Source organism: Falco biarmicus, unplaced genomic scaffold, assembly GCF_023638135.1.
Source record: "Falco biarmicus isolate bFalBia1 unplaced genomic scaffold, bFalBia1.pri scaffold_30, whole genome shotgun sequence".
NCBI lineage: Eukaryota > Metazoa > Chordata > Aves > Falconiformes > Falconidae > Falco > Falco biarmicus.
Window position 1 is genome coordinate 1,879,263 of NW_026611861.1, and position 26,684 is coordinate 1,905,946.

General features: G+C 42.7%; 1 pseudogene; it reads left to right on the plus strand.

The window, feature by feature from the left end:
- The window catches only part of LOC130143470 (ankyrin repeat domain-containing protein 26-like), a 69,059-nt pseudogene extending 49,952 nt beyond the window's left edge, over positions 1-19,107 (plus strand).
- Positions 19,108-26,684: the final 7,577 nt, after the last annotated feature.

Consider the following 26,684-nt stretch of genomic DNA (forward strand, 5'->3'; position numbering starts at 1 on the left):
TTGTTCACGGAAGAGGCGTTGGATAACAGTTGTCAAATTTTGAGAACAGTAGAGTACAGTTGGTTCACAATTGGGTGGTTGTTTTTTTTTTTTTTTTGCTTTGCAGTTTATTATTCCCTTTTTCCTTTTTCAAAATTTAGGTTTCATTTGTATTTCAGGCAAAGCCTGACCTTTTTTTGAATTACTACAAAACATCCTGTATTTCGCCTTCTTAAATTTTCATAAGAAAATTTAAATTTATTTATTTATAGGTGGATTATCATAACGGTGGGGAATCAAAAATGTTTTCAAGTATGCAAGGGAGAATGGGAAGATGTATTGCTAGCTCTGTTTTTTCTTAAGATGCAAGCAGTTTTATTGTATTACTGCAGGTTGAAGAGGAACGTGATGAAACACAGAGACAGCTCTCTCAGGAAAAGAGGGCCAGAGCCCTTCAAGAAGGAATTTTGAACAACCACCTTGGGAGACAAAAGGAACTAGAAGAAGAGACAAGAAGATCTGTCGGAAAAAAATCAGAGGTAAGCAGATTTTTTTTCTAATAAATTACATTTCACCATGTTTGTTTTAAAGTCATAATAAATCTTACATAACTTTTTCTGTTTCTTGATGTTTATTTACTGTTTACCAGTGTAACTTATCTGGGTAAATACCTTTCTTGTTTTCTCTTATGTCTAAAAGTTCTGGAAAGCAGCATCACTCCTGTATGTACCTGAATTACTTGTGCAAGTCGGAAGCTAATAGAAGACACTATTTACCCCGTTTCTTAACCTATCTGTTATTTTCCATTTCATAGACATTTTGTCATCGCTTTTTAGGCTTTCTAGCAGTGAAACACCTAGCTACCTATGGCAAGGTTGACCAGGAAGAAAGTTGTTTGACAGTGTTTGTGTTTCCATTGCTTTTATTTTTTAATTAGTTATTCCCTTATTGAACTTACTTCAAGTATGCCTTTCTTTGCCACCTCCACATAACTAAAATTTTATGATCGACTCTCAGCAATGAATTCAACTCTCTGTAAGAGTTAGAGTAACTGGAGGAGAAAAAGCAATCATAAACACTGTATTAAAAAAGATCTTGAAAAGAGTTTACTGAATTTCCTAAAGAATGTGCAGTGCCTTGAAGCCTTTTTGTTCTTGGCTGTGCTGCCCAATAAATGTAGGGTGAATGTGTTTAAGTGGGAAAAAGTTATACATACAATAAAGAGGAAATATACAGGACTATTGCATTCCGGGGGTGATTGAGTCTTATAGCTAACTTTCAGTAATACAAAAGGATAAGTGTTCAGAAGACATTTGAGAAGGAAAATACCCTTTCTGGCCTTGTTTTTACCAGATCTGTAGCACAACTAATTCAACCTTAAAGGCAGTATTATAAAGGCATGCACATACAAGAAAGCGCTGTCATTTTAAAAGCTTTGGTTGCTGGTTTAAGGGGGGAAAAAACCGTAACTGTATATTTGGGATGTTCATTTAGGTTTTAAGGCTATGTTGCACTTCCGTTGGGTACGTACGTTGTACATGTGCATGGGTTCACAGAGTAGCTTATTGCCTGAAACTTCATCTTTGAAGTCATGCTTCGGTACTAGAAATGTTAAAATGCAGTTTATTGCTGCAGGTTTTTTGTAGATTCATTTCCCAATTGGCTCTTTATTCATTTTCCCTGTCATTCAGGAATCCAGCACTGATAGAGAACAGGATCTGTTGTACAAGAATCAGTTACTACAAGATGAGATTGCTATGCTAAGGCTAGAACTCACTCAAGTAAGACTTAGGCACCAGGAGGAACAAGGAAAATATTTCAAGGAAAATGAGACCTTGAAAGAAAAAAATGAAGCTCTCAAAAAGGAACTTAAACTGCACAAGGAAGCATTAAGACAAATGTTTTTTCAGTTCAACGCGGAGCTGGACTTAGTAAAGAGAGAATCTGCAGTGCTGACTTCCAAACTTGAGCAGACAAACAAAAGCAAAGACAGACTAGAGACAGAAATTGAATCATTGCGTTCCTCCCTGAACGCTGCAGTTCAAGAACTTAAACTTCATTTGTCATCAGAAAGCAATGCTGAACGAAGATTTCCCAGAGAACGTGATGAATGCCTTTGCTTGCAAGTCGAGCTCCATCGTGACCTCTCTGACGTGCAAGAAACCAACAAGAGCTTGTCTCTGCAGCTGTGTAAAGCTAAAAGCAAAGCTAATAGGCTAGAAAATGAGCTTCACCAGTTGAAGCAAATGCTCAGAGAAAAAGCTTTGCTTTTAGAAATGACAAAAAAGAATTAAGTCAAGGCCAGTGTCGGGCAAAGGAATGCGATCATGCTCGACAACTTGAGAAAGATCCAGTAAGCAAACTTGTAATAAAACAGGAGTCCCTGCAGGAGCGATTGGCCCAGCTCCAGAGTGAAAACCTTCTTACTCCATCAGCAATGGGAAGAGATGCAGAACAAGAGGATCATGAAAGAAAAAATAGCGGATTATGGGCAGGAGCGTTTTAATGACATTTTCAACAAACTTAGAGCTGATACAGAAAAGCAAGTTTATCTAACAGAAGAGCGAAACAAGGATTTAAATGCCAAGCGTACTGATTTAAGGGAACAAGTCTTTAAATACGAGACTGACGTAGTAGAAAGACAGGTAAAGTATATGCGTAGAAAGACAATTTAAAGTTTGTCCGTTCTTGAAATTAGTTTGTTCCTCCAATGTATCCGGTGTAAGTTACATGCATGGGACCAAAGAATACTCATTTGTTCTGGTTTGTTATGTTTCCCTCGGAATTGCGGAAAGTTTTGGCAACGGGGATATTAGTCCTCAGATCTAAGCAGAGAACAGAAAAAAGGTATCCAAGTCTAAGCTTTGATCAAGAAAGGTGATTCTTCTCTAGAACTTTTTTCCATCTATTTTCCTTAGTCCATGTTATGCCCTATAGAATAGTCTAAAGTATTTGATGGTTTTGATGTAAGTATTGCACAGATGACATGAATGAGAGTGGTATAAAAGGAGGAACCATCCAATACACGAGGGCTGAGAAATGAAGATACAGAGAAGTGAAGTGGTTGGGGATAGATTTATATGAAGCTTCTATAGAGGGGAAAAAAGAGGTTCTCTGTAAGCTGCTGTCAGGATTGAAGAGTATTAGTAATGTCCAGCTGTTGATTTCTGTATGTGTTTTGAGGGTTCTGAGGGGCCTGCCTGTTCCTCAAAGTTCATGTCAGACGGTGACCTTAAGCTTTCTCTTCTATGATGTGTAGCCACACTCCAGCAGTACTGTCAATCATTGTAAACTGTGACTTGCTTTGTATTCTTACTACCAAAATAATGGGTTCCTTTTGAAGATCATGTGAGAGAGTGTGTGTGTGTTATATGTATATAGCTATATATATATAATGAGCTATCCAGATTTTTGTAAACCTAATCTATCAGTATTTCTAAAACGAGCTGAGTAAGAAGACTACAAGAGGATGTGATTCAACATACCCTTAAAGTGTATCTCAAAGGAGCTTTCAGATATTTGTATTCATTTAATTGTATTTGTATAGTGAAGAAACAGAAGAAAGAACAATCTAACACAAAGTCCTGCCTTCAGTCACCGGAGTAATATTTGCAGTCAAACTGTGGCTCTTAGATCACAACAGATTTCTTTGGGTTTTGTTAGAAAAAAATACCCGATTGCAGTGTGTTCCTGTGTATTGTTCAAGGAAGAACAATACCTGAGCCTTTTTTATGTGTTAGGAAACAGGAATCCTCATGAACAGCTGCTGATAGTCAAAGGTGCTCAGCTGAGAAAGATGACGAGAGGTCATCATCTGTGCAGATGCCTGCTGGTGGCAGGCAAAATTTCATACTTTTGGGTTCAATCTAGACAGGTCTAACCATATAACAAAATAAGTTAAAGGCGTATTTCATGTTCTTAGAACTTTCTTCATGCTAATTTAACTGTTTCGTTAGGGCATGTTTGGACAACTGCAGCAGGAGCTTGCTGCTGCACTTAAAAAGCAATCTATGCCAGAAGCTTCACTTGAAGTTACTACGCGCTACCACAGTGACCTGGAGAGAGACAAGCTGCGCTTGCAAAAGGAGTTGGAAAAAAAGGTGAAAACTAAGGTAGTTAATGTCTGTAACTATATGAATAAATCTGAGCGTAGCTGTTGAAAGCAGGAGCGAATGTTGTCCTTTTGCACCACCTTTTGCAGTGTTCTTACGAAAACTGAAGTATAGAGGGAACCAGAGGAGCTTTGCAGGAAAGCTGTAGGGTGATTCTGTGTGTGTGTGCATGTCATCTTATCCCCCAAAGTTGTAACCTCATCCTGTCGCTTCTAGAGTATTCCTTCTTCCCACCAGCTCCAGCTGCTGTTCTTGGTTATGGTTCCTAAGGTGTGTTTTACACTCCACACCAACCTTGGCCATAGGTCTTGGATGGGTGGAGGAGAGCTTAGGCCTGTTTCTGTGTAAGTTACTGCATTCTCCTGCGCTCTTGTCTTTTCCGGCCACCTTACTTTTTCTTCTGCCACTGTTGCTTTCACAGACGCAGAAGCAGAACATGCTGGCTCTGACATCCAAGGACTTGCACAGCACGTGGGAGGAGCACTTGAAGTCAAGATCCCACCTTGAAGAGCGCGTTGCTCAGCTGGACGAGGAGAAGGCTGAACTGTTGCAACAGGTGAGCCCAGAAAATTCTCCGGGCACCGAGCCAATACCCAGGAGAACCACATGCAACTTCTGGTCAGGTTCTTACATATCATTGTTTTCTGTTATCCCTGCCATTCAGGCTGCGAGTACCTTATCGTTTGGGGGTCATGGAGGAAGCAAATAAAAGCTAGATGGGTATCCTTGTGTAAGTTCTGGAGTGGCTCTGTTGGGAAGAGTTCCCAGTGTGGTTTGCTATCAGTTGAGCACATCGAGCAAGGCCACAGTTCCCAGTTCTTCCTTGGATTTTGTGTGGTCATCTTCTGACCCCTTGGTTTCTGGGCAGGTTTAAAATGCTTGATGTTTCCAGTGCGTGTGTGGAGGAGCTGCTGTATGTTTTCAGCGTAGCGGGAGCTTAAAAGCCTTGCAGAAAAACATACTGAAGGAATGCTGGGTAAATGAACGAGTGCTTGGGAAACAAGCAGCGCCTGCCAGTTGCCAAGGGACAGCCTTCCCCTTTTCTCCTTTTCTGTAGAGGGAAAATGGAAGTACAAAGTCAAAACAGCTGCCAGCTCTCCTCTGGTGTGGCTGAGAAAACACCAAGAGGAGGAAAACCAGCATGTGGCTAAGTAAATGGCCACACAGAAGAGGTGGAGGTAATGGCCGAGGGGAATAAAATGTTGAAGAACTCCAAAAGATCAGATTCCTCCACAAGCCCCTGCCTGCTGGTTGCTGGAAGATCCCATGAAAGCTTTGGATGGATCCATGTTCTCCCATGAAGTGCATACCTACGTAATCCCTACTATGAGCAGAGGCACTGCCAAAAGTGTTCTCCAGCATCTTTTCCACCTGTTATGTCTAGAAGAGGATGGCCTTTGCTTCAGCGAGGGCATCTGTTTCTGTAGTTACGTATTGGTCTGTTTGATGTGAAACCTGAAGGGATGGAATATCCTCAGGAATTCCATCCCGTGGCATTCTGTGGAACGTGGCTAACGGATAGAGACGTCCGGCAGCTTCTCTGTGGAGAGCGCTAGATGCACAGACTGTACGTAGGTATTTTTCCTGTGCTCTGTGTGTGTGATAAATCTTTCTTTTCTCTTTTGAAAGTGCGAGAGTGAAAGAAAGGAAGTGAAGAAGCTGGTAGAGTTGAAACGCCCAGCTGAACTACGTCTGGCCCAAGAAATGAAAAGAAACCTCGATCTGCAGAAAGACTGTAAGAGGGACGGCTTTTTAGCGTGGTGAAGAGGTATCCCTGCGTAGAAGTCATGTTTTATTAAACTTTAGTGTAAAAATAGGTGTACCTAACTGTGAGCAGATGCCGGCCTCGTGTTAGTTCTTGCAAGGTACTTCTGTACACCAGCCCCTAGTTTTCACTAGCTGCCAAAACAACTGCAGGTGCAGGTTGCCCTGCAGTTCTCCTGGGAAAAAGGGAGTCTTTCATTCCTCTTTTCAGGTGAAATCTGGACTCTCCAAGTGTATGTGGCACAGGAATACTGGTTTTTCCTGGTAATTCCTAGTGTGTCAAGCACGTTAAAGATGAAGCAAGCTGTGTCTGTGCTGTTTACATGAGAGTATGTGAAAAAGTCCAGTTTTGTTCCTTTGCTTCATTGTTTTCATGACTAGTTTGCTGTGCAGGTTGAAGAGGCTGCTGAGCAGAGCTACGAAGGAACTAAGGGTGTATGAGGAGAGAGGGGGACTGTCCCAGCTTAATTTGCAGGGAGAAGTGAAGAACAGGTATTCTGAAGTGGTCAATGAAATTGGCAGATTAAGAACAAAGGTGAGCTTTGCTTTGTTTGGGTTATTGTGGTGTTTTTTCTTGTGAAACCTTTGTTCTTTCTTTATACTTCTTTTCATATTGTTGACTTTTTTTCTTGGCTGTATTTCTGAAATTATTTGGCTGTTTTTTGATGTTCCTTCTATGGTCACAGTAGTAGGCGACTGTAATACTGATGTAGCTCTTAGGGGTAAAGACGGAAGTGTTACGTACACAGCAGTATCTGCGAGGGCACATCAGGGGTAGGCTGTCCTGCAGAGGAAGGGCAAAGCAAGAGCCACAGCAAGGCTGGCAGGGTCTGTGACCACACAGGCCAGGGATCAGCCCCACAGGCCCTCACCAAGAAGAGCAGAAGAGTTCTGGGGACAGTAAGCAGAGTGCGCCAAGAGTGCAGATCACCAGGCCGGTCCATAGGGATGGGCAGGTCTGCAGTCCTACTGGGCCGTCACGTCCATGGGTGAGGGTCAGGGCTGAGAGCAGTGAAGGCCCAGCACAGGCCTGGCTGCAGCTTGAGGCCGTGGCAGCATCGTCGGGCTCCGACGGATGCATTCCCTCTCGGAAGAGAGGGGAGTAACGCCACCATCACTCGGAACAGCTCTGTGCAGTTGGCCTTGCCCAAGGTCACCCCCTGAAGGCTGTCTCGGGCACGAGTTGAGCAGGAGGCAGGTGGGGGTTTGCTTTTCGGAATGGTGTCTTTGCTTCCCAGGGCACAATGCAGTGTGAGGTGGTGCGGAAGAAACCCTGTAACTTGTTGCTTACTAGTAGCTGACTCAGTCCGTCTTTCCTGGTCTTAGAGACCCACAAATGGTTTTGAGGTTGCTCTGCGGCGAATGAAGAGACGGGACGCAGCTTGATGCAAGCAAATGTCAATTTATTGTACAGAAGCACACGTTTTTATACACTTTCAGAAGCTGCGCGTTTCAAACTAATTGGTTCTTGAAGCTAAGCATTGCATACTAGGCAATCCCTGATTGGTGGTTAACTACCAGCAATTAACAGCAAGGTGTTACCTTTCCTTGGCGCCATCCGTCTCCCACTCCCCTGTGCTCTGCAAACATGCCTCATCATGTTAATTGCTGTCTAGACAAGCTCGAGCACATTCCCCTCAGCTAACCGATTGCCACGCGTGGTCCTAGTTTCCAGCCCGCTCCTGCATTGCTCTGGCCGTTCGGTAGCATGTGACCTTTTAGCTGCTTCTCCGCTCATTACTGAGATAGCTGTGTTTCAAAGTTATGCTCCTTTTTAGAAGATATTATTGTCGAACGAGTCAACTGCCTTGACAGTGGCTCATTTTTAGTTCACAGGTTAGCAGCATATTTGTGTTCCTGTTGGAAGAGTTATTTTGAATGACAGGGAATGGAATTACGTTTGGGCAATTTTAAATAAGTGTAAAGTTTCTACGTATTTTAGAGACTTTCAAGTGTTGACTCTGCTGGTTTCCCCCACTTTTTTAAAAATAAAAGATGATGGGATATCATGTTTTATGGTTAATAGGTATAGACGATGGCTGTTTCTGGAGGGGGAAAGAAGGGGATAGAGCTGTAGTTGACCATTGGGACCTATGGGAAGTCTGATATTTCCTGGAAATCTTTTGAAAACAAACTGCAGCTTTGACCTAAAGAGACTGTCTTCTGCCACCACTGCTGCAAAAGCGGTGTTCTGAACTGCTACTTCCAGATCTTTCAGCGTAATGGAAGAGAAGGGTACCCGTTTCTTGCCTTGTCAGTTCTGTGACAAAGCTTTGACCGTGTGACAGCATGTGACAGTTCCTCTGAAGCGTGACACATGGTTCTTTTTCTGATGAAACCAGAATGTGGCTGTGATGTAACTGGGTATGGGTGTGTTTGATTTCCTATGATCGTATGAACACCTCGCAGAAGAATAGCCCTAGTGCTTTTCAGCCTAGCCCTGCGGGTGTCATGCCGCTGGTTTGGTACCTCTCGGTCCGTGACCCACTGCAGAACTGAGGAAGGATGGGAACCTGAGGAATGCTGTCAGAAATTATGTGAAAGCTGTTCTTGTTTTAAAAGAAGAGCCTGGTTTCACTTTTGTGATAAATAGTCTTGATGGCCAACTCCTTTACCAATTTTCACAGATTTGACTAATTTTAGATCCCTCTGAGTTCCCTGGTTTTTTCCCCTTTCCTGTCTACAGGTTGATGAACTTTCCCAGCAGCTGGAGATAGAGCCTAAAAAAGGCATGCAGCTAGAAGCACAAAATCATGATTTGCGAGAGGAGTTGTCCACCATGCGTGGGAACCATGAAAAACTGGAGAAGAGCAAAAGCCAGCTGAAAGAAGAGGTGGCTAATCTCAAACACCATATGGAGACTAACATGGTGGATCGCAGCCAAATAGAACAATCCAAAAGAGAGGTGGAAGAGTGAGCTGAACAAGAAATAAGACAAAAACGGCAAGAAGTCAATCTGATTTTGCAGGTAAGTTCATTTCTTATGTGTGTCTGTTATAGACTTCTGTTTTGGTTGTCATTTTTAGGGGCGGGGGGTGGTGCCTGATTCCATGTGTTACGCTGTACTTCTGTTTTTCCTGAAGGGCAGTGGGAGAAGGGAATATGGTTGGGCAAGACGCTTTCATGTGCGTGCAGTGTGCCTGCAGGCCCTGAATCAAAAACTTGCCAAGGTAGAATTTCATTTTGCAGTTCTTGGAGGGGTATCACTGTCCACTGGTCTTGTTCTCATTGTTTATCCTTGAATGGGTATTGCAACTTAGAGTTGTCACAGCCAGGCATACACATCTTCCTTAGTCATTGCACAAGGGGCAACGCTCAGAAAAGAAGTCACCAAAGCTGCAGGGTGGGGGCTGGGGGTGCGGCATCTCCATAATTTCTTTGAGGAATGCTATGCCCTGTCCTACAGAGGTTGTGTTCTTCCATCAGCAGCTTTGATGAGTAATAGTGCTAAGATGGGGGTTCTTTCTGAATGAAAAGAATCATTTAGTGTGGTAGTTCCAGGGTTCTGCCCTGGTCGCTGATGGCAGTGAGGAGGCACAGTTGCCTCGCTGAATAGAGCTGGGCCCTTGAAATTGGGTACGTGCAATTGACTGGCGAGGGGAGTTCTCTTTTTCTTTGCGGTGGTTGAAAGTGTGTATCTACTTCAGATGCAGGCAGCCTCCCAGGACAGATTAGAACAAATCAGGGCCAGTCGTCATGCTTTGCTGACAAGCCAGCTAGAACACAGAATTGGAGACCTCGAACGTGAATTGGACAGGATAAAAAATACCCAACGAGACAGTATTTTTCAAAAAGAATCTGTACAGGCAGAAGCGGAAAAGTACAAAGACCTGTATCTGGAGGAAGTTAAAAATGGAAGGTGCCTAGGAAATAAACTGGAAGGGTAAGTCCATGCATTTTTGGCGTGATAATAAGATACTACTTTTTCCTCAAGCAGTTTTCTTCGTTAAATACCTTTTCTACATCTGGTCAGCATTATGCATAAGAGAGCATATTTGTGATGAAAGTACCTTAAGGCTCCCCCCTGTTCATTGGAACTATCTTCGTTTCTCTTCAGTGTTCCAGCAGTAACACCACCGATCATGGGCATTAATAGGATATTTTTGAAGTTGAGTTTGTTTTAACAGGCAGCCTTTTTGCCAGTCTCTAATCTCCTCTTCTTATTCTAAGTACGGCAGAAAAGAGAATGTCATGTCCTTTACTGCTTGAATAAGGATAGGCCCTTCAGAGAACGGCATTTGGTGCTATGAAGAAGAACAACAAAAATCTTTTGGCTTCCATTTTAGCCGCATGTCATAGGTTTCAGCTTGCTTTGGGAAAGGAAGGGAAGCCCAGAGTTCTTACGCCGGTGATGTACCTTTCAGGAAGAGCTATGTAAACACACGGTGTGCACAGACTGCTTTGAGGCCTTAATGCTGAGAAGTCCAAAGAATTGGTTAACTCTTGCTGCTTCCTGCAGGTAGTGTGGCTACCTAGAAATAGGCTCTTCAAAAAACCTCAGATCAAATTATGGACATTTTTTTTTGAACTCTCTTAATCCCTTCCACTTTCCGAAGTCAGATAATAGTCAAAGACCTGGAGGGTAACTTTGCGGAAGTGTTATTACCAAAGATAATTCTTTGTATGCTTCTGAATGTTTCAGAGCTAATGAGAGATGAGCAGAAGCCAACGCTAAGCTCCTTCAGGAGTGCCATAGAAGCAAACCTTTAATTGCAAGCAGCGCTGTCAGTGGTCCAGTTCTGTATTCAACTGAACTGGGACATATTAGCAACAATCCGGCACTGAATAGAAGTCTAAATCTAGGAGGAAGCTTCCTAACCCCGACCGTGAATACGTTACCATCAAGAAACAGAGTTGAAGCCTATGTGGCTAAGGTAAGCGTTTTTAAATACTGTTCTCAACTAGTGTTGAAGAGTATCTGTAAGCAAGGTTGTGCTTTTCAGTCTAAAGTTAGAATCCATTTCTAGTTCCAAACCATATGCTCTAATATGCTAAACCAAATTGCTCATCAAACCAGTATACAACTAGGTGGTAGAAATGAAGACTTCTGGTCATTAGGGTTATAAAATTTCCAGAAGCGCTCAAAGACCAAAAAATACTGAGTTCTAAATGATGAACTGCGCAACAGGTTTTTTTTGCAAGTTCTCTTTTGCAAGAGAAACTGTGATGAAGAATACTGTGGCATAGGAAGCTCCCAAATAAGCTCTTCAGTAAAATTTGATGCGGATGCCCCATCCCTGGCAGTGCTCAAGGCCAGGCTGGGTGGGGCTTGGAGCAACCCGGTCTAGTGGAAGGTGTCCCTGCCCATGGCAGGGGGGCTGGAACTGGATGATCTTTAAGGTCCCTTCCAACCCAAGCCATTCTGTGGATGACCTTTTTTAAAACAGCTATCTTTATGATGAGTGCAAAATCCCATCAGACTTCTTTGTTTGAGACACCTTTTCCCCCTTCACTGATGTTCATGCTAGCAGTTTCTTCACCGGAACTGGTTTTAGTACAATACCAACAAAGGGATGCTTCAAAACTAGGATGGTATGAACAGGGCACGTTACTTCTCACTTGAGTGCGGGACGAATGCTGTGCCTCGGAGGCATTTGATTTTGTGGGTCCTGCTATGTGGTGTTATATGTAACTGCTCCTCAGGAAGTCTACAGAGCTTTCTAATTTGGTAAAAAGCTGCAACCTCTGCAATACCTCTGGTCAAAATATGCCCTGTAATTAGCAGTCAGCATGATAGCACATCCCTCACAGAATGGTAAACGTGATATCATGAGACTTGGAAACAGATGTCAGTAGTTGTAATCTGTTTCCCACCTAGCATAGGACTGAGGCATGGGCAAGCTTGCCTGTTCAGTCAGTGTCTGTCCCTCGCACATTCTGTTGTTGAATGGATGTGAGAAGCATTTGGTCACCTTTAAGCCTTACCCTGGTTCAGTGGTCCCACCTACACTGGAAAGAATCCATTTAAAATAACGTGTCTACATACTGCACCTGGTTTAAGAAAAAGAAAAAACCAAACCAAACAACAAAACAAAAATAGACAAAGCAGTGTGTAGGTAGTGCGTAGCAGCGGCAGTTAAGAGATGAACTTTTCTGTATCGTTGTGAATGTGGTTTTTGTGTCAGAGGGGTGGACATAACACTACCTAAAGAACGTGGGAGGCAATTAGTACTGTACCACCTGCAGGGATTATTCTGCACGCAAGCAGCAGAAAGGAGGCGAAATTCAGGGATCCACTGCAAAACTGAAGTAAGAAGAAAGCCAGGACAAGGGAACAAGAGGGACAGGGAGCAGGGAGCAAGTGAGGGCAGGAAAAAAAGAGAGAGAGATGGGAGCGAGATGTTACAAGAAGAAAAAGGCAAAGGAGGAAACCATCCCACTTCTAGGAAAAAAGCTGTCCTAGTTTAAAAGAAAAGGGTTTAACAGTTGTGGTTTCTTTTTTTGAAGAAGAAACAGGAAAAAAAAATAACCTCCCTGTTACTAAATCCAGCTGCACATCTTTTTATGGTATTTCTTCCTGTAATCACCAGTTAGGGAACGACTGAGACTAATTGTAGTGTCACTGCTTGTAGCCTCGAGTCACCTGACGTTCAGTGTATTCAGGGAAGTCTTAAAACCTGATCTTCTCTGGAGTCCTTCAGAAGAAAGGAACTGAGTTCTCAGAGGTGCAGTAGTTGCTAGAGGACTAGGCGAGTATTTCGCTTAGAACTGCGGGCTTAATTGTTCTCAGTCGGGTGCAGTATGTCATGTGCATAACATGCATCTGAGAAAAGAGGATTGAATTGCAACATAAGACTTTGAAGTCAGGAAGTAACAAAAGGGAAAAACTGCATGTATCCCTCTGCATACAATAATGGGTGGCAAATCTCAATCAGTTTCCAAATGCAAAATCACCAGATGCACAGTCTGTGCTGTCATTTCCGCAGGAGTCCCGTGCCATTCAGGAGGCAAGTTGGAGCATGAGGGAAGAAATCAGAGATTATAGTGTTAGTCTATTTTGAAATGCTTTGCTGGTTGTGCTGCCTGGTATTCTGTCTGTTCACCAGACTGTTTCAAAGCAGAAGAATTTCTCTGACTCTAAGCCTTTTCTTCACTTCACTGTTTACTTCAGTTATGCCTCAGCTTTGTTTTCCCACTAACCTGGTTCCCTTCTACAGAATTTGCCTTGCCTTTAAATTCAGGATGCGCAGTGCTGCCTTGGCTGGAGATGACAAATGTTTCTGCCACTGAAGCTCTAAATGACAGGGAGTTAAGAAGCTGAAATTGCAGTGTGCCTCAGGCAGTCCTTTTGCACTACTTTTTTTAGTCAAAGCTCTCTGCAGATTTGGTGTTCCTTGTAGTAGCTTCCTCAAGGTGAGAAGGGCTATTGGAAGTAGGGAACATGCCAGCCATTCTGAAGAGGAAGATGTTTGTGTAAATTTCGTTTGCGCACAAGCTTTGAAATAGCTTCAGGGGCAAAGAGGTGAAAATAGTTCACACTGCTATTATTCAAAATGATGGTGATCATTGGTCCTGCAGCTGTTGGAAAAAACACTGGTAAATGATGCTGACAAGAGGAAGGAGTGCTCCACTAGCAAGTGGACACAGTTTCTTCTTTAGACTTAACTAAGGAATTTGGTGTTTAAAGGCTTGAAAGATTGCACCGTTTTCCTAAACATGAGGCATGACTATCAGTGATTACACATAGAGCCGTACATGTTGAAGATGGTAATATCACAAGTTCAGCAAAAAAGAGCGTGTTATTCTTAAAAGAGCATAAAGAAATGTGTTCCATTCCAGTATAGCCCCTTCCCCTTTATCAAATATATACGCTACAGAAATGAATAACCTTGAAGTGCAAAAGGATCTTTAAAAATAGAAAAAAGTTCATATTGGCACAAGCTTATTAACCAGTAGAATCCCAATCCCATGCAAATGTCTTCGGGTTTTTTTGGTGTTTTTTATTTGTATTAGAGCTTCAGTAATGTGGAATAAATTACAAGTACTTGACAAATTCTGTGCATGTCATTAGACAGTGACTGTAGCAACTAGCAATTCAGCATTTCAGACCTGCTCCCTTAGTCCATAGACTAAGGCAAGGAATGTCTCCTGCAAGTGCTGCAAGGAGGTTTTGGGACTGGAGTCCTGCTGTTAGGTTTAACAAATGTCAAGCTTAAATCCTAACAGCTGTGCCAAAGGCTGGTGAAAATGAACGTGCGTGTCTTGACAGACAAGAACAGTGAACTCTGCAACCAGGGTGAATCAGTGGGTAAATGAAACCAGTTTAATGTGGGAAGGGAAATGTCTGCTTCCTCTTCATCTTTCAATTTCTGTTCCATTTCTGATTTGGCTTTCTGCACTCTTGTAGCAGTCTTTGTTGTTAGCTTTTTTACTTGCTTCATTTACATGTAGGCCACGTTCTTGTTTCTCACTGAAGACCTGTGAACATAAGGCCATTTTTCTTTCTTCTTCAGCTCCTTCATCAAAAATCTGTCCCTCTCTCTTCTCTGCAGCCAGATACATGGCAAGGTTTGCAGCCAGCATTGTTTAATGTTGGGATGGTATTTTATACTGGAAATGTTGTCTGTTTATGCTGTTAGGTTTTGATTAAAACTTACTGATGTATTCACATTTTCCTAACACTGCGCATATTTTGAACTTTAGTTTGTCCAAGTGAAAGAATGACTGCTGCAGGGGACTTCTCTGCTTTATGTATTTGTAGTGCAAGGGCTTCGGTGGTAGTTAACCGTCTGTGAGGTGTAGCGCAAGGGCTTCGGTGGTAGTTAACCGTCTGTGAGATGTAGTGCAAGGGCTTCGGTGGTAGTTAACCGTCTGTGAGATGATAGTCTATGGATTTAATCTGTTATAATGGAACTTTGAGCTCTAGGAGTAGGCTGGTTTACCCTCCTTGCCACTTCTGATATACAAAAAGTTCTTGGTGGTCGCAGCAGTTGTGTCTAGGAACTCAACTTCAGAACAGTACTGGTACTCCAGACTCGGAGCATCATTTCACGGAGTCTTACAGGATCCAGCTTACTCTGTGCTAAAGCAGCCTGTGTGGATAAGTAGTAAGTCAACACCACTTTCTGAAAAAGAACTGTTGAGAAGGTGCCTGCTGCAAATGAACACCTGGTGTGTTACCGCCTGAAGAGATGTGCAGTGAGGTGAGAAGTACCTGCTCAGGAGGTTTGGGACGCTCAGCTGTGATGCCTTTCCCAGGGGTTTGGGGGGAAGGAGAAAAGTGGAGGCAAGTTAAGGTCCTCGGAGGTGTATTTTGCCTGGCTCTTCATTCATTCCCTTTTCAGAAATCAGTGTGTTGGCTTTATTTCCACCTATTTCTCTTCCCTCAGACATGGATGAGAATCACAAAGACGTTGATGGAATGAATAAGAGGAAAACAAGACCTTTTTCTTCTCTTGATTGATTTGTACATGTTGCGGAGGGTCCTGTGGACCTTCTAGTCATTGTGAAGACTCAGGAAACCAGGGAAAGTGGTTTCTTCTAACACCACTAAGTACTACGACTTTGCTTGGGCTTGGTCCTGGGTTTGGGCCGTATTTTGGTCTAGGCATTAGTTTTCCTGCTTTTCTCTGTTACCTGTGTCTCGTCTCAGGAGTTAGGGGGTCCTTTCTCCCCGGAATTTTGCTTCTGCTCGTACCTGCTTGAAAACAATTAGAGATTTGGGGGGTCCTTTTCCATTGTTCATGCAGCTCTGTTGGCACAGAGTATTTCAATGAAGTATCACAGAGTGGTGCTTCTCCTGCAGGATCCGGTGAATTTGGTCCCAGCTTTCCCTGTGTTCCTGGAGAGAGAGCCCTTCCCTCCGCTTCGCTGGTTTACAGCCCCGCTCCTCTGACCCTTGCAGTTACTGCCTGTTACTGCTGCTCTTGTGAGGGTAAGCAGAGTGGTTTCCTTCCTGAGGCTCTTGCTCTCTCTGTCCTGTTGAGTACCCTGTGCAGTGTTTCCGTTCTTCTTGTTGTTGTTATGCTGCTAGGTGGGTCTGCTCATTTCATGAAATAAATGCTCCTTCCCCCAGGAATTCAGTACTAAAATCAAGAGAGTCACAGAAGGAGTGAGGGTGGAAAGGGGCCTCTAGAGATGATCTAGTCCGACCTCACCCCTGCTCAAAGCAGGGTCAGCCGTAGCAGGTTTCTCACTGTTCTGTCCAGCCAGGTGGTGTACATCTCCAAGGATGGACACTCCACAACCTTTTCTGAGCAACTTGTTCCAGTGGCTGTCCATGCTTACAATTTTTTAAAAAATAATAATTATAAAAATCCTTGTGTTAAAGTTTCCTCTATCTGGATTTGTGCCTATTCCTCTTGTTCTTTTGCTTGGCACCGCTGAGAAGAGTCTGGCTCCATCTTCTGTACTCCCCCCACCAGGTACTTATACACATAGATAAGGTCCCCCTGAGCTTTCCTGTTCTCCAGCAAAGAAACAGTTGCAGCTCTCAGCCTCTGCATATAGCTCACAAGGTCCAAGCCCTGCAGCATCTTCATGGCCGTCGTAGCCCTGGAAGCTGTATGATACGTGTTTGGAAATTCACTTCTGTGTGTCACAAATTTGATGGGAAAAATGTAGGAGTAGCAAGTACCATCAAACGTAAACAACAGCGTATAGCGCTTGGACTGTGACTCTTAAATTAGGAGATGTGATTCCTTCTTGTGAAGGCTTCTGAAGGCAGAATCATAAGTGAGAATAACTTAATTGGTAACAATACCCACTTTCTAGGGGAGAAGAGGCGTAAGTGCTCCTTTGCAGTGATCCAGGCTGATTCCAGCTACATAATAAACCCCACAGCACTCGCTGCGTAGAAGCTGTAGCTGCGGTTGTTTTTCTTAGTACACAGTTTGCAAGAAAAAATTGTGTGTGCTTTTATATTTTTATAAATGTGTGTCGTGGTATTTGCAATAACAATAAAGAAGTTTTGGCGTCATCTGTAGGAGCTCTTTCAATTTCCCATCTTAAGGTGGAGAAAAGAAGAATATTGGCACACGCTTTTTTCTGTACAAATGGTGTATGTCAATCCTGCAGCAGCTGCTGGTGCAGCTCTTCTCTCTGTGAAGTTGCAGAAGCCAGCCTCAACTGGCTGATTTGTCCCTGTGGGTGGCATTTGTACATATCTCGGCATGTAGCTGACATCCTGTTTGTGTGTTTGATGATAAACTTCAGCCGTACCTTCACTGCTATAACTGCGCTAGGCTTTCTTGCTTTCTTCCTGTGTATTTTGTTAAATGCCCAGTAAAAATCCAGCTGGCGAGTTACAAATTGTTTTGTTAACGTTGCTGAGCAATGAGGCAGCTGCAGCCCGACTGACCAAAAGTTTCTCTTCGAGAAAAATCAAACCCCAAACCAAGGTGTGTCTACTTGGAATTATATTTTTAGGTTTTCTCTCATTATGTGTGGATTTTAAGAATGTTTTAGAAGTTTAATATTAGAAAAATGTAACTGTTAAAGTATTAACTATATTTTCTGTATAATTCTAGGTACGGCAGGAACTAGATGAAAGAATCGCTAAAGAACTTAAACAAGGTAATGTGTCACTGTTAGGGGCATTTTTAAGGAAAAAGAGGAGTGTTCCTAACTCCTGAATGTAATGGCTTGAAAGCTGTCAAGTTCCTGTGCTAAGCACAGGGAGGTTTTTCTGCTAGCTTTCCAGTTTAGACCTGAATGTGAAAATTTCCTGCTTACCAAAAGATTGTGTAGAATGTTATGCAGTTGCCTGAAAAAGACAAGTGCAGAGAAAACTAACCCGCTTCCTCTACACGGGTGCACTTGGCTTAAGCTGAAGTCACGTTTTTCTAGAGTGAATCCTTGAGCACAAACATCAAATGTAAAAGAAGCCCTGAGAGAAGACGTTTATAGACTTCAGCTGTCACTGCTTCTTCCATGTGCGTCGGTTGCATTCCGCACTACATCATACCGCGCCCATTCTCTGCTGTTGGGTCTGGATTTTTGCTGTTTCTTGTCCATTGCTTGTATTTGTAGCTTATATGTTGCAGTCTTTTTTGAATAAGCAAGAAAAATATAATCAGTGATGAAAGATACCCTTTCTTTGGGAAAAGATCATTTAGTAGCACTTAGGCAAACATCAGATGAGTTGAATGCTTTTAACACATAGCATGAAACATGCTCTATAATATGAGGCCAGGTGTCGAAAGAGGAATTCCACCTGTTTCAGGGTAGTCGTTCCTCCAGAGTCACTGCTTTGCTTTGCAGTGACTGGTGCTATTTCAAAGCAGGTAGCCCCTGCGAGAATTTCCTTCTGTTCCTGCATGCTTTTGGTAATACAGAGAGTGTTCAGCTGTAGCTTCACAGCTCGTTCCGTGTGTCCGAATGGACACAAAGCCGTTGCATTTCATCCGTGTGCATTTTGAACCTGACTGTGCATCTGCTAGGTGTCATAGAGTGCGTTTGGTTTCAGGACCTTGTCGGAAAAATGTGGCTGGAGAAGAACAGGAAAGGTGGGCTTGCTTTCGTTGAGTATGTGTTTTTGTGGAGGAAAGAGGGTTTTGCCAGGGTGAGTTACAAAGACGCCCCTCAAAGAAAGTGCCAGGCTAGGAGACTTGTCCTGGCCTGACTGCATTGCAAAGGTGTTTGCGTTTTCACCGGCGGATTCTTTTTAAGTTTGTCACAGAGAAGGCAGAAGCTGGTTTTTAGGAGCAGAGTTCCAATAAATCACTGCTTTGAACATTCAAGGAAAACAGATACTGGAGGTTCGTGAGGTCTGCAGGGGGGCTCAGTTTAGCACTGGTGCAAGCAGGAGTCATTTGTGGATTCCCTGAAGATGTTCAATGTGTAGCCTATAGAATTTCTGTCACTGGCTTTAGAAATACTGTTGGCTGGTAGGCAAATGTGGAAAAAGATTGTTTCTTCCTTTGTGCCTAGCCCTTTGATTGTTATGTCCCCTTGGAAGTTTTTAAATCTCTTTCTGGACTGTAGTCTCTCCAGTTATCCATGATGTTTTCATAGTGACTGATTTGGCCCTGTCTAGTGTAAAAGCAACACCGGAATGTTGTTTCTCTTCTCCCTAGCCACTGCTGAACTTGAAGCTGGATCTGCTGGAGCTTCTCCCATGGTATCTTCTGACGGATCTTCAGAAAGTATCCACGTTGACAGGATCCCCTTTGCAGGGCAGTACAGGAGCACCGCGATGTTTTAACCAAAAATTACCTGATTTGAACAAAATGCTGGGAAAAAAGCTCTGGAAATCATTTTGTTTACATAGTGCGTCTATAGTTTCTCATCCCACAGTTCAGATGGGAAAATGTGTTTACTGCAGTCCGAATGTGAATTCTAAGTCTATTAAATGGATGTCAAGCACATTGCACTTGCCTGTTGGTTTATTGATGCATAGGTGTTTTATTTTGCACTCGCCACAAGAAGCACACCTATTTTTGTCGGACTAGCAGAATGACTCACCTTGATTCTTGAGCGTGACAGAATTGTCAAAATGTTTCTTGTTAACGTAGAAGCATTATTTTTTCTCCACTGATGTTCTGTGTTTTAACAAAAGCATTCCCTTTGTTCTGCTTAATCCTTTCACCCTATGTGTTTTTAATGTTTCCAGTGTTACTTTAATGCTTAGGACATCATTTGATGTGATTTGAGCCTGCTGCTTCAGTCCAGATGCCGTGACTGCTTCTGCCGATAAAGTGAAATCTTTACCAGTGGTCATGCTGGAGGACGGGGCACTTTACGTTGCTGTCACCTTATGCGCCGTAGGTTTAACATTACTGTGAGTGTGTAGCAGTGCAGAGAGAGTTATGTGGCGGGTTTGGTATGTTTGTTTTGGATCACAGGACCACGGAACGGGTGAGGTTGGAAGGGACCTCTGGAGGTCATCCGTTCTAGCTCCCCTGCTCAGGGAAGGCCACCCAGAGCTGGTTGCCCAGGACCATGCTGGCTTTTGAGTATCTCCCAGGATGGAGCCTCCATGGGCAGCCTGTGCCAGTGCCCAGCCACCCTGATCGGAAAGAGGCATTTCCTGACGTTCAGCCCCAGCCCTCCGTGTTTCCGTTTGTGCCCGTGGCCCCTCACGGTATTCATCTTGGGGTTTGTGTTAAAGGCCGCTGCAGCTGTAGACGTTCCCAGTTACTACATCAGCAGCTGCGCTGTACCTGAAACACTTCATGTGCGGGAAAAATGAATGTTAAAATACTAACTTCCAGTCTCCTCAGTACTTTCCAAACCTTGTATGATAGGGCAGCCAATCTTTTTGTTGCTGCTAGCAGCTGACGATACGGTGGCGGTAGCCCAGATGGTAGCCAGTGTTCTGGGACATTTGTGTCAATAAAAGAAGCAGGTTTACTTATTTCAGGGAGTTACCTGTTACTGAAGATCTGCGTTGTCATTTCCTGTGCACAGAAGTCAGCAGTGATCAGAAGATGACAGAACAAAGTCCCAGTTCTGGGAAAGGAAGAATGGTTGTCCCGAGATCAATTAAGACTGGAAAAATCTGGGGGTTTTACCCACTAATTCAAGGACCTGAGTTAACAGGCAGTGAGGAAAGCAATGAATGTTGCTGTGACGCTGTTCCTCTTTATATGAATACATATTTGTGAAGTTAATATACTGTATTTAATTCCAGGTATTCTGTTTCAGCTTGAAATTTAATAAACTTTGTCATCTAATATATGTCTTTGTTTTATCGTTCCCCTTCTTGACATCGCTTTCTACCCCTTTCCCTAACCGTACAGCTCTCCAGAGCGCTCTGCTCCTTTCAGCTCTGTTCGCCGCTGCACCTTCAGCCTGTCCTGGAGGCCAGGCAAAAGGCCAGCATGTGTGTATGTCCTTTTCCACAACTGTGTTAAGACCACAGGCTGGTGTTGGGGTACTCGTGATCAGTTCCCAGACTTTCCCTGTATTTTAGAGCAGTCCTCCTTGTGGTTTGGGCAGAAGGTAGCAGGTGAGCTTCTGGTGGCCGTGAAACGCTGGGAAATCGCACAGGTTTTGATCCCCTGCAAAGGAAAAAGGTGTAAAGAAACTTCTCCAGCCTGCACCAGAGTGGTCAAAGAGAAGTTCAGCTTTTGCTGCTTTCTAGTGTCTCTCCACAGAGGAAGCAGGGACAGAACATGTTGACGTTCACGTTGTGTTGTCAGTCACTGTGATAAACTCAGACGTGGCCTGTGCTCAAGTTTCTTCACCGCTCTCTGCTGCCAGCTCTTAGTGAGAGGGGAGAGCTCTTGGCTGGTGGAGCAGCAGAGCAGAAATTCGGTGTTGGCATCTGCCAGAACCGGCATTGATGGCAGTTATGATGAGGCGTGAGGGGGGTACAGAGAAGGCCAGGCAATTCCTGCGCTCGAAAGTCCATCCCCAGTGTCACTGTGGGGACACTCCTGATGAAGCAGGAGAGGGCATGGCACTTAGGGGAGGCTCTGAGGCCTGGAAGACAGGGAATGTCTGTCCCATCTTCAAGAAGGGCAAGCCCGAGGAGCTGGGAACTGCAGCCTCACCGTGCTGCCTGGGAAGGTGGCGGAGCACGTACTCTGGAAGCCGTTTCCAAAGATTGGGGACAAGAAGTTGGTAGGGAGGAGTCAGCATGGGTTTGCACAGGGTGAAATCATGCCGCACTAACCTGGTACCTTTCTAGCGATGTGTGAGTAACTGAGTGGACAGAGGAAGAGCAGTGCGTGCTGCTTACCTTGGCTTTAGCAAGGCTTTCTCTGGCTTGTGCCCTAACAGTCAAGTTCAGGTTCAGGAACTTCCTGATCTCTTTCCAAAGGAGAAAGCAAGCGTGTTTCTTGATTTCTTTGCTCAGGTACATTAGAAACCCTTTGGGGTCAGTAGCTACAAGCAGGTTGCAGATCTTTGCAGTCAGTTGTATGGAATAAACAACTCTGTTTCAGAAAACCTTATTATGCCAGTTGCTTTTTCCTCATGAGCAAATGTGTCAGGAGTTTCCCAGGTTTTGCTGTCTTCAAAATACCACGTTGAATTGTGGCTACAAAACATTAGTTTTTCAGTTTCTCATTGGCAGAGCAGTGGTTGAGTAGTGCTGCTGCAGCACTAGTATGTCTACCCAGCAAGGCCTGACTCCTGAAACATCCAGGCATTTGCTTATGATTCATTGCTGATCGCTGCCACTCCGTTCCACTGATGCTCTGCAGAGGGAACAGTTTAGAAAAGCCTTGAAAACAATTCATTAATGCAATAAACATAAAGGACAAATCAGAGACAGGGCAGCTGTCTTCTCCTTTTTGATGTTCCAGCACAGGCACTAGAAATGGGTAAGCCCTTGCTGAATGAGGGATGGGTGAGCTGCAGCTGCTTGTATTGTCTGTGACAGCCATGAAACACTACATTCTTGAAATACAAACGTGAAAATCTGGTAACTCATTTCTTTTTTTCTCTATAAACCGACACCTTCCTGCTGAAGTTCATCATTTTCATATTGGCCATCTTTGTGATAGCAGAACCATGAACTTGACCTGTCTTTGCCGTGTCTGATCACACAGTCTTATGATTGGATGAGAAGAAAAATCACGGTTACCTCAGTCATAACCAGTGGGGATTAATGAAAGGGGAAAAGATCAGGTTATTGTATTTTCTTGAAGAGAAACCTTGGGTCGTTCTCTGCTTTCTGTTGCAATACAAAGATTCCACGAAAAAAAAAATCTCGGGAGGGGTGGAGAGAGGAAAACTTTGAGCTCATGCAGCTGGTAGGACAGCTTGACCTACATACCACTGAATACTCCATTGGAAAACTCAGGAGAACCGTCTATTGCTAGAATTCTCAGTTATAGTAGCTGAAATACTTCTGTGACTTTGAAAATTATAAAATAATTCTTGAACATAAACCAGATTTTAGCTGAGAGAAGGAAAGATTTACACAGTTAATTTACTACTCCCGTTTATGATACCTGCTTGTGTATCTTTTAGCTACGTAAGGGTACCAGAATGGGTTTGACTTTTACATAGCAGCCGGGGGGGAGGCAGCGGTGTGTTTTGCCAGAACATATTTTTCATTGGTAAAGCTGCTCTGCTCAATGAGAGACTATCACCAGAGCTGTCCGTTGTGTTGGGTTTTTTAAAGTGATTTATTAATCAAAGATGTATTGTCTGGCAATTTTTTATAGTTATGTGTTGGCTGCAGCAAGTGCTTTTGGACAAAAAAGGAACAAGAATATTTTTTCATTCTCCATTTTATTTTCAAGACTAGAATTCTTCAAAGCTAATTTTGGTATTTTTAGTTTCAAATCAACATTTTCAGAGCAAATTAAGTTGTGTAAAATTAAGCAAACGGGAAAGCAAAACTGTTTGCAGTAGTTTGCTGCTTTTCTTGGTGTGGTTTTGGCTTTGGGTAGCCTCAAAACTGTTTGGGTTTGCTTTGTATTGTTCTCTACCTCTTACTTTCCCCCAGACATACTCATTGAGCTTGAACAATCCGTGACTCCTACTGCTCAAAGGCTGTTGTCTTACGCAAGCAGCTTCTTTCTTACAGACTTCCATGAAACTCAATTTTATCTTTTTTTCTTTGTCAGTACTCCAGATTAAAAGGTTAACAGGAACTGTAGAGTTACATATAGCTTTACAAGCAAGAACTTAAATAGTTAGGCATACTGACTGCAAGGGGGAAGTCAGGATAAAAAAAAATGTAAACCAAATAATACTGTGGCTAAGAGATGAAAAACATATTACTGTTACTGCATTTGCGAAAATGGTAGCAATTTTTATGGTAAGTAATATTTTTTTCTCAAAGTGACTACAGTTGAATGTGATTTACAGAAATGAGCTGTGGTGTTTTGTTGGGTTTTTTCCCCTTTTCCCTGTTAGTGGGCAGGAAAGAATCAAAGTGCAGGGAGTTTTTTATTCTGCACTTGAGTATGGTCTTTTTGAACAACCTGCCTGCCAAGTTTGTTAGGAATCTTACTTAGATGGCACTGTTTGCTACACTTGTTAGAATATTGCCAAATAGTAGCTTGAAATGTGTAGGTGAAGTTGCACTGATAGCTGAGCTGATTTAACAGCTCAACAGTGCCAAACAAAACTCTTCCTCTTTTCTGCCGGTGTGCCTTCCACCTCCCCTTGTATAAGCTTCGTTCAGAATGCTCTAAGACGCTGCAGCTCACTAAACTATTAGACAAAAGAAAAGTTCTTTGCCAGATTGTAGAGCTGGATCAGCTTAGCACAAGGGCTAAAGAGCACCAAAAATGGCTTAATGCGGAACTAAAAGTTGGTGCATGGGGACGAAGGAGGAGTTTAGGTTTTGAAGAGGATCTGATTCTTCATCCTTTAGTGGACCTGAGCTATTAAGTTGGCTCCAAGGTATGTAATGCTACCGTTTGAGAAGCTGAATTGTACAACATGTTTTTCAGGAAAAAATGTTGTGCCCAGAAGTTGTGGTAAATTCTTCTGAGTCCCTGTCATGTGTCCGCCTGCCCCCCCGTCAAAACTAAATGCATGATCTGAGTCGATCTGTCCTCTTTAAGACTATACGTATTTTCTTCTGATCTGTTTCTGTTATTTTTTAGAAAGTCTTGTCTTTTTTTGTTGTTGTTGTTTGAATTGCTGATGCAGTAGCTACCAGAAGGCGGAAGATGACCTCACCAAAAGCCAAGAAAGGCACAGCATCCTGAAGGGGAGTCCAGAAGTAAATTATAGATGGAACAACAAATTAAGTTGCTCTTTGCCTTACCTCTGGGTTGTCTTTTTTTTTCAGTTACTGTAGCACTGGAATCTATTTCTTTCCTTTTAAAGTGATGAATCCTGAAATGTTGTTTGTACCTGTTTTGAAGAATACATGTTTTATTAAAATAGATGTTTATTAAATAGCTGTTTTATTAAAATATTTGCATGATTTATGAATACTTCAATACGAATGCAAAGTTTTGCCAACTTTGAAGTGAGGATGTGTTTTCTTTATATACACAAATTCATGTCTTAAAGGCAAACTAAAGTGCTTTTTTCTGCTTTATAATGTAGAAATAAAGCTTTATTTACTTTTGTTGTGGGTACTTTATAAAGAACAGTGGTGTTGCATCTGATTTCTTCTAATTTTGAGTGAGTCCTATTGAGGGCCACTTAGATGTACACCAAGAGGAAGTCTGAAATGGTAGAGACACCTTTTAAATATTTTTCAAGCGTTTGAATTAAAAAAAGAGAATGTAAGACAAAAGTCACGTCCTTGCATTCCAGTTTGTTACAAAATATGTTTAAACAATTATTTGGAGAACAGGTAGGGAATGTTAGTTATTTTTTTCATAGTATTTGTGTTTGTGTCACTTTTCTAATTACTCAGATTTTCTCTGGAAAGGAGGAGACCAGCATTTCAGACATAGGGCCCAGGGCAAAGAAAAGTACAAACCAAAACCCAAGGTCCATTCTCAACTGCCCCCTCAGGTTTTCTTTTTATGTTAGTGAAAAGCTGTAATTATTAATAATTTTGTAAAGTGTCTAGTTCCAGTGGAAGCTTGACTCACATGTGCTTCTCATAACAAAATTATGGTTTACCTTTTTTTCATAGTTGAGAAGCATGTAACCTTCCAAAAACTTTCTTAAAAGTACTTCCTTGCCTGGCTTTGAGTCGTTTTCAGAGTTGGAAGTAAAAAAATGCAGTGTTTAATTTTGGTGTGAAATACCACTACTTTACATTTAGATACTGCAAAAAAAAAAAAAAAAAAAAGTTAGGGCATGAACATTATTCTTATGAGGGAGAGTGCTTTATGAAGTTCGGCAAACCAAAATGAATGCGTGTGAGCCAGTGGGTGGTGTATTTGTGTGGATGTCCAGTGCTCTGCTAGCTTGATTTTATGTCTGAATCGTTACTGAAATAAATATGTTGTAGCATAAAATGTTGAATGAATGCTGAGGTTATGTTTTGAAAACAAGGGAATCCATTTTTTCTAAATAAAACTGGAATAACATATTTAAAAGTTCGTTTCTACTCTGACCGCTATACAGACTCAATCAGCAAAGTGTGGCTGGTGACTTTAAGCATAGCATTCTTTTCATTTCAGATGCAAAAACAGGACTGCTAAAGCCTCTCTCATATTTAAAACTCCTCAAACCAAACTATCATTTTAATGACTTCGTTTAATCATTTTGTTCAAAAAGTATGTTACACTCTTCCGAAGAACTGTTGTCAGGAAAGCATATGGTATTCTCTTGCTGTCTTGCATACTCAAAGTTAATGTCATCCTTTTGTACTTTAGTTGTTTGACATTTTAATTGTTTTAGAAACTTACTTACCAGTAAACTTTCTCTTTATTTTGAAGGTTACAAGCAGTGTGTTTTCTTTTGAGACTGCCAAAGCCAAATGCAGGAAACACAGATATTTCCATATATTTGAAATGTATGTTCTGAGGTGCAGATTTCGTAAGCCATCCCTGCCTCTTCCCACCCCAAAAAAGTCCTGGAAAAAGTTTGTACTGGCAAGTGTTCTGCAAAGAAAAAGGGTGCTTTCCATCCGAGGTGAATGTTGTTTCAGGGCTTGCCGTTGCTCACAAGAGACTGCAAAACTACAGTCTTGGCAAGCAAGAACGTCTTTGGCTCACTGTGAACTGCAATGATGTTTTAAAGCGTGGGATGGTCAGGATAAGCGAAGCGGAAGGCTGTGATAATCCCTGTAGTGCTACTGTACATACCGCGTGCTGTATGTGCTTGCACACGTGTGTGTTGTTTTGCAGAACAGGGATAGGGAAACAGTAGGATTTTGTTGCCATCCCTGTTTGAAAGTGAAGCCCCCAACACAAAAGAAGCAAGCTGCCTTTAGACTGCATCTGCTGCTCCTGATGGCTCCAGGTGTGTGTAAATATTAGAGAACAGCAGGGTCCTGCATTCCCAGAGCCACGTGAGCAGTGCCGTGAAGACAAGTGTCCTTGCTGGTATTGCAGTCATGCTCCCAAG